This window comes from Schistocerca gregaria, chromosome 2 (assembly GCF_023897955.1).
Source record: "Schistocerca gregaria isolate iqSchGreg1 chromosome 2, iqSchGreg1.2, whole genome shotgun sequence".
NCBI lineage: Eukaryota > Metazoa > Arthropoda > Insecta > Orthoptera > Acrididae > Schistocerca > Schistocerca gregaria.
In genome coordinates, this window is record NC_064921.1 from 697900287 (window position 1) to 697906692 (window position 6406).

Consider the following 6406-nt stretch of genomic DNA (forward strand, 5'->3'; position numbering starts at 1 on the left):
TTAACAGCTTTCACTCAGTTAATACTAGGCAGAAATCCAACCTGCATTGGGATCACTCTTCCTTGTTCAAAAATCTTAGCAGTAATCCACGGGCTTCAAAATCGAAAGAGTTTCCTCATGGGCCACTCCTGTTCTGTCGAATAGTTTCCTGTGGTATATTCCTTGTGTTTGTATAATCTTTTGGCTTGTCTTTTTTATGTTCATAAACTTTTTTATCTGTTATTACTTTTATGTTGTAATTTCATGTAGTGACACGTTCCATAGAACCAGACGTGCAAAATGAAAAAAATATATATAACAAATTAACTAATACTTTATTATTAACAATTCCCTTTCTGCATTGTATGTTTTTTTACAATCATTTGTTTAGTAACAACGCTATTTCTTACACGCACAGTGATTTTTATAAAAAACTTATTTTCTTATACTAGCCGACAAACCTAGCATTTCCTGGGTGCTAGTTTTGCCAGTTTTCTTTTAGTAACGAAACGTTATATGTAGACTCGGTGTGAGATGACAGTTTCTGTACACTGGGCGCAGATGCTTCGCGTATCTAAAACGCGATTTTCTAAGCGTCTCTGTGAGAATGCCTCTTCATAGTTCTATAGATGGCTACTGTTTTCGCCTACAGCTGTTTGCGCTTCACATCGAAATCTGTCAAAAGTGGTGCCAGCTGTCAGAGATTTCTTTAAGCTGACATGACTGTAGAAGTGTCTTAGAAGTAAATAACAACTTTATTAAAACTTCATACATGGTGCGACATTTTTTCATGCATCTCAATGTTTATGAAGTCATATGTCTTGAACTATGTGTTGTATGAACATCTATCAGTGTATCTACTGTCTGTGAAATCTGTTGCAAATAGTAGGTAGCAAAGAACTAATAAATTTATACGTCATGCATGATGCGGCAGTTTTTCATGCATTTCATTGTTTTCGACGTCATATCTCATGAACTACATGATAAGTGGAGTGTATCAATACAGTGATTGTTGCCAGACAGAAATGGATATTTGTACCAAGTTTGGTTGAAATTGGTCCAGTTTTCAGGAGGAGATGCAGAAAACACACACACACATCCATTTTTATATCAGATACAAGTATGTAAGTACTCCGTTTCCCATTTTCCTTCTATATACATTATTTACATTTTCTTTCTATATACATTAACTAAACGCAATATGTACATGGGAAAGAGGAACTAGCATCATCACGTGACAGAAAAACTACATGGTGTACACTCATGTATATGGTACACAATATACAGTACATGCACACAAAGTGTGCAATGAGGCATTCATACTCTCTCTCTCTCTCTCTCTCTCTCTCTCTCTCTCTCTCTCAACACACACACACACACACACACACACACATTCACAAATATGACGTGATTTATCCAACTACCTAGCAGTAGCATACATGCACATACACATCAACTATTTAGAGCCACACTTACTTTTGTTGCAATATCACATAACGCAGATGAAACTGTTTGTATGCCTATGAAGCAACATGGCATCTGCGAAGTTTGGCTGCGCAAACTCGTAGTGAAATCGGTACATGTGGAGTTTGGACAGACTTCGTGAATCATATTGAAAAGATAGCCACCTCCACAGCAATGCTTCCTTCACTAAGGATGGTAGCCTGTTTGAAATTTTGCCTGGTGATTCAATCTTTTGCACCATTACCCCTATCCCATCCGTAAACTAAATGAAATTCGCAGTATTCTCTAACATTTTTACGGTTTTTCCGAAAACTTAATTATTCATTTGTTTGTAAAAATTTTTTCGAAGTCATGTGTCACGAGAGTTTTCTGTTCAGTGTTTATGTAAATGTACTCCTTCAATCAACACCACTGCTTGAAGGACATAACGCAGGTGATACTAACAGGTTCCATTACCAACTTGAGAACTGCTGAAGGGTTCAATAATTAAGAATATATCGCTGTATCTTCCCCAGCATTGTCAATAGCTTTGGGATGAAACCATTTCCTGGAATTCGTCACTCCGGACACCACGGCAAGTCACTGTGCTAATCATGCAAATTGCCGAGATATGTCAGTCCTACCTCCGAAACATAGTCCTCACCAACATGCGCAGCCACATCCTGGATCTTTTCCTTCAGTCTGCCGATTTTCCCTTTGGACATCCAACTGATAGACTTTGTTGCTTGGTGCACCAATAGACATTGTTTACATATAACTAAAGCTGACTTAAACAAAACTCTCAGACTGCTTGTTCATTCACGGATTATTCGTCTTGGGGTACCTGTGCACACCATGGCAAAGTCTGCCACAAATTCTGCAATCAAATAGAGCAGCATGTTAACACTGGTCAACAGTTTGACGCTGATACGTGCTCTTCTTAACAATCCATTCCACGAAAGCCCTGGTCCAATGTAACAGAACGCAGGATCCAGATAGTATGTGCCTAGACATACACTTTCTAACTTCTTGAAGACGTCACCGAGCAAATGTACATAGGTGTACCCGTATAATACAGCATATTCTCCATATTTAAGGTTGCCCCTACTCCGCATCCATTGTTGCAGTGTCTCTTAATTTACAGCAGAATCCAGTCGCAACGTGGTTTCGTGCAGTCCCCCCATCGAAACTGAATTATTCATTTGTTTGTAAAACATCTTTTCGAAGTCATGTGTCACGAGAGCTTTCTGGTCAGTGTTTATGTAAATGTACTCCGTCAATCAACACCACTGCTTGAAGGACATAACGCAGGTGATACTAACAGGTTCTATCCCCAACCTTCTTCCTCACAAGCTGAACCGTTGCATCATCGGGATATGCGACTGTTGGGATATGCATATTCTTCTGATTTATCGTCTCAGAAAGTTACTGAGACGGCTCGTGCATGAGCGAAGGAGATACAGGTATCAGAGCGTTATTCTTAGCATGATTCTCTTGTAAAACGAAATCTAGTTCCCAACAGTGTCAGGGATGACACTGATCTTATCACCCTTCAAATCGAAATCACCCAAGTGCTGAACGAGAAAGTGGTCATCATACCAACTCAAACTGTGGAAGAAGATAGGTATGTGCCATGGCAGTTGGAACTCCAAGTTGCATTTGTTTGAGATGCACAGTGGAACATTAGAAAACAATGGTCTCTACGTGGAGTTTCTACTTTTCTATCTAACTGTAAACCACAAATATGAGAACCAACTGTCTGCTCGTACAGTTCGCAAGCAAGTTTTTCAACCTCAGTGAGCAACCAGGATTAAAATGGAAGATTCCAATTCGTTGCGCCTGGATTCATAGGAATACAGCACTGGATGTGCTGCCACAAACGGTTTATGTCGCTCTTTAGGCAGAGGGGTCGCCTAATCAACGTGCTACAAGAGCTAGGATGTTCCCCAACTCAGCATGAACGACGAGGGGCTTTGGCCCTCGTGCTCGGCGTTCTTAACCTTTAAGAACTTTTTATCCTTGGCATCCTGGGCACATCCACATGTGCCAGTTCCTGACTAGAGCAATCAAAGAGATGCCTTTCCAGATACTCACTCATGGTAAACTAATTGAGACCTGTATGGCAAACATATCGTTTGAGTCGGCCTTTACTCATTGGAATGGAAACTAAGTGGGACATGCTTTTGATCCACATGTAGTGTTGCTTGTCAACCTCACAAGAGGTACAAATTTACATGTTTGGGATGCTAACCGGCTATTTTGGATAAGTGGAGGAGTCCAGCTGTTTTACGCTTAACTTCTTTGATATGCATGGTGTAATTATGGTCAACATCTTCTAGCTTGTCAGTATCCATGGCACAAACGTGAACTGGATAATCAGGGTTCTTACTCTCGAATTCCTTAACTTCTTTGCCATGTCTGCTGACATAAGATGTTTGATACTTACTTGCTCAGGATGAACACTATAATTTCAATCGCAAGCCAGAAGTGACCATGTGAAGCAATACACACCCTTCTCATCTTGATTCTGGATAGTAATGTGTGCCTGTTTTGTGGCAATAGCTTTAGGAGGAGATATTGAATGGGACTCCATAGTGAGTGGATTACAGACATGCAAGTATATAAATAAATGGCGTAAATGGCTGCATTTGTGACCTGATCCTCTTTCCAGCATGTTAGAAAAATGGTCGAGTGTGACATTCTTGAAAGACAAAGGATTTTAGGACAATTTACACAGTAGACAGTTGTTTAAATACAGGTGTTAAAACTATTAAACATAAAACTGAATGAAGAGTCCAATATTCCGGTGTAGCTTCTTGAAAGAAGTTCCAAACCAGTCTATGATTGAATAGTACCGCGATATCACATCAGTTCTCCCCAAACATGGACGATGCTCTTCACCTCACCAGCATCACTGCCCTAATTTGGGGCTGCGTGTGAGCTCACATTAAAGAGCTGTGTTCCACTTAATGGTACGATACCAAGGGCAACGTTGACAGTTTTGGAGAGCATTCTTTGCACAACCCCTTATCAGGCATCAAGAAAATTGACAGGATCTAAGTAGTCTGTGTTTGAGTTATCAATATGGTCTTGTCAGATACTGTTCCCAAAAGAGCAAGCAGCCACTGAGTAGTTCAATATGGCTGTGGGCCTTACTTGGTGCTCCATAACAGAGCGGGCAGGGATACTGCTGCTGCGGCGCTTGCCAGATGGCCCAGGACGTGCCTGCGTTGGTGAACGAGCTGGTGTCATCACCCTGTACCACGTTGATCATGTAGAAGACGGACTCGGCGTCGTTGGTGTCTCCAGGCATAGTAAATACATCATCGATGAACCACGCTGGGGCAGTGAATGTATCATAGTCAGGTCAGCTGTTGCTACAGGTGCCGGGCCATCTCTTCCATATCATTTGCCCTGAGAGAAGATGGAAAATATTGTCACTCACAACTTTAAAAAAAAACATTTATATATATATATATAGTCTATAGTACTTAACCCACCTTCTAAATTAGCGGCATTTTCATAAGTCCACGTCACTGGCAGCAGTGACTTGTAGTATCAATCCTGCCGATCAATCGCAATATTATCATTGAGGGAGTCTAGAAACGAAAGTCCACGTTGACTGCGAGATGGATCAGGACACGGCTGCATTGAGAAACAAACGACTGCTATCTGTCTATCTGATAATGATCCAGACTACTGTACTGTTTGTACGCATAGCGAATACATCATAGACGAACTGCACTGGGGCGATAAATGCATCATCACCTTATCAAGTAGCGGAGTAGTTGCTGCATGGCAATCTCTGAGTTCTCACACGTCGATCGCATCTGCAACAGAAGTAGAGACAGAAGAAATTGATCGGAATGCAGCTGTAATGAGCAAACACAAAAATTAAAAAAAAAAAATCATCTTAAATACCTATCTGTAGACTCACTGGAGTCAAATTGGGGCCGCTTATTAGCCACGTCCTGGACCGTCTTTCAGTAATGGTAGCAGCAGTAGCCCTGCCTGCACTATTGCAGTTCACCAAGTCAGTCCTGTAGCCGCATTGAACTACTCAATGGTTGCTGGCTCGTTTGGGGACAGGATCTCAAAAATCTTGCAGTGATAACTGAAATGCAGACTACCGCGATCCTGCCCCTTTCCTCAATAGGTAACAAGCTCCCAGAAATTGTCAAGAACTAGCGGTACCCTGTATCCTGCCATTAAGTGTAACACACCTCTGTGCCGCGAGCTCACGCAGCCCCTGAACGAAGGCAGTGACGCTAGTGCAGAGAATAGCGCCGCCAAAATTTGGAGGAGATCTTGTATCATATCATAGGGCTATTCAATCGCAGGGTGCTTCGAAATTTTTGTCAGGAGCGTCATACTAAGACATTTTTCCAACTTGTTGGAAAGAGGATCGGATAAGGCACTCAGCCAAGTGCCCCATCTCAATATATACTTGGATGTTTCATATTCCACTTAATGGAAGATCCAGTTTCATACCTATTGTGAAAGATAATGTCACTAAACAGGTAGGCGTTGACATTCAAAATCTAGATGACAAGGATGTATATTGCTTCACGTGGTCTCTTATCACTTGTAATAGGAATTATAGTGTTCATCCTGAGTGTCCAAGAAAAAACAAAACATCTGATGGCAGTGTCCAAGATATCTCATTTCTCGTGACACTCGAGGACCTATCAAGAGTGTAGAATAAGAACACTGATTATTCAATTAACGTATAGAAACTTCGATTTTGATAAACCAGAAGTTGATGACCATGAACACAGTGAGCTCGTGTGGAAATGATTGCTAAGGATTAAAAGTTCTTAAAGTTTAAAAAATGCCCACAACCAGGAGCGATGCCCCTTCGTCATATACACTGACCCGGAGTTGGTTTACATGGCTCTAAGCACTATGAGAATGTGGTTGTCATAAATGTCATCAACTTCACATGTACGTTTTTCGAGCTCAGCTGACAACCATTTTCTAATTT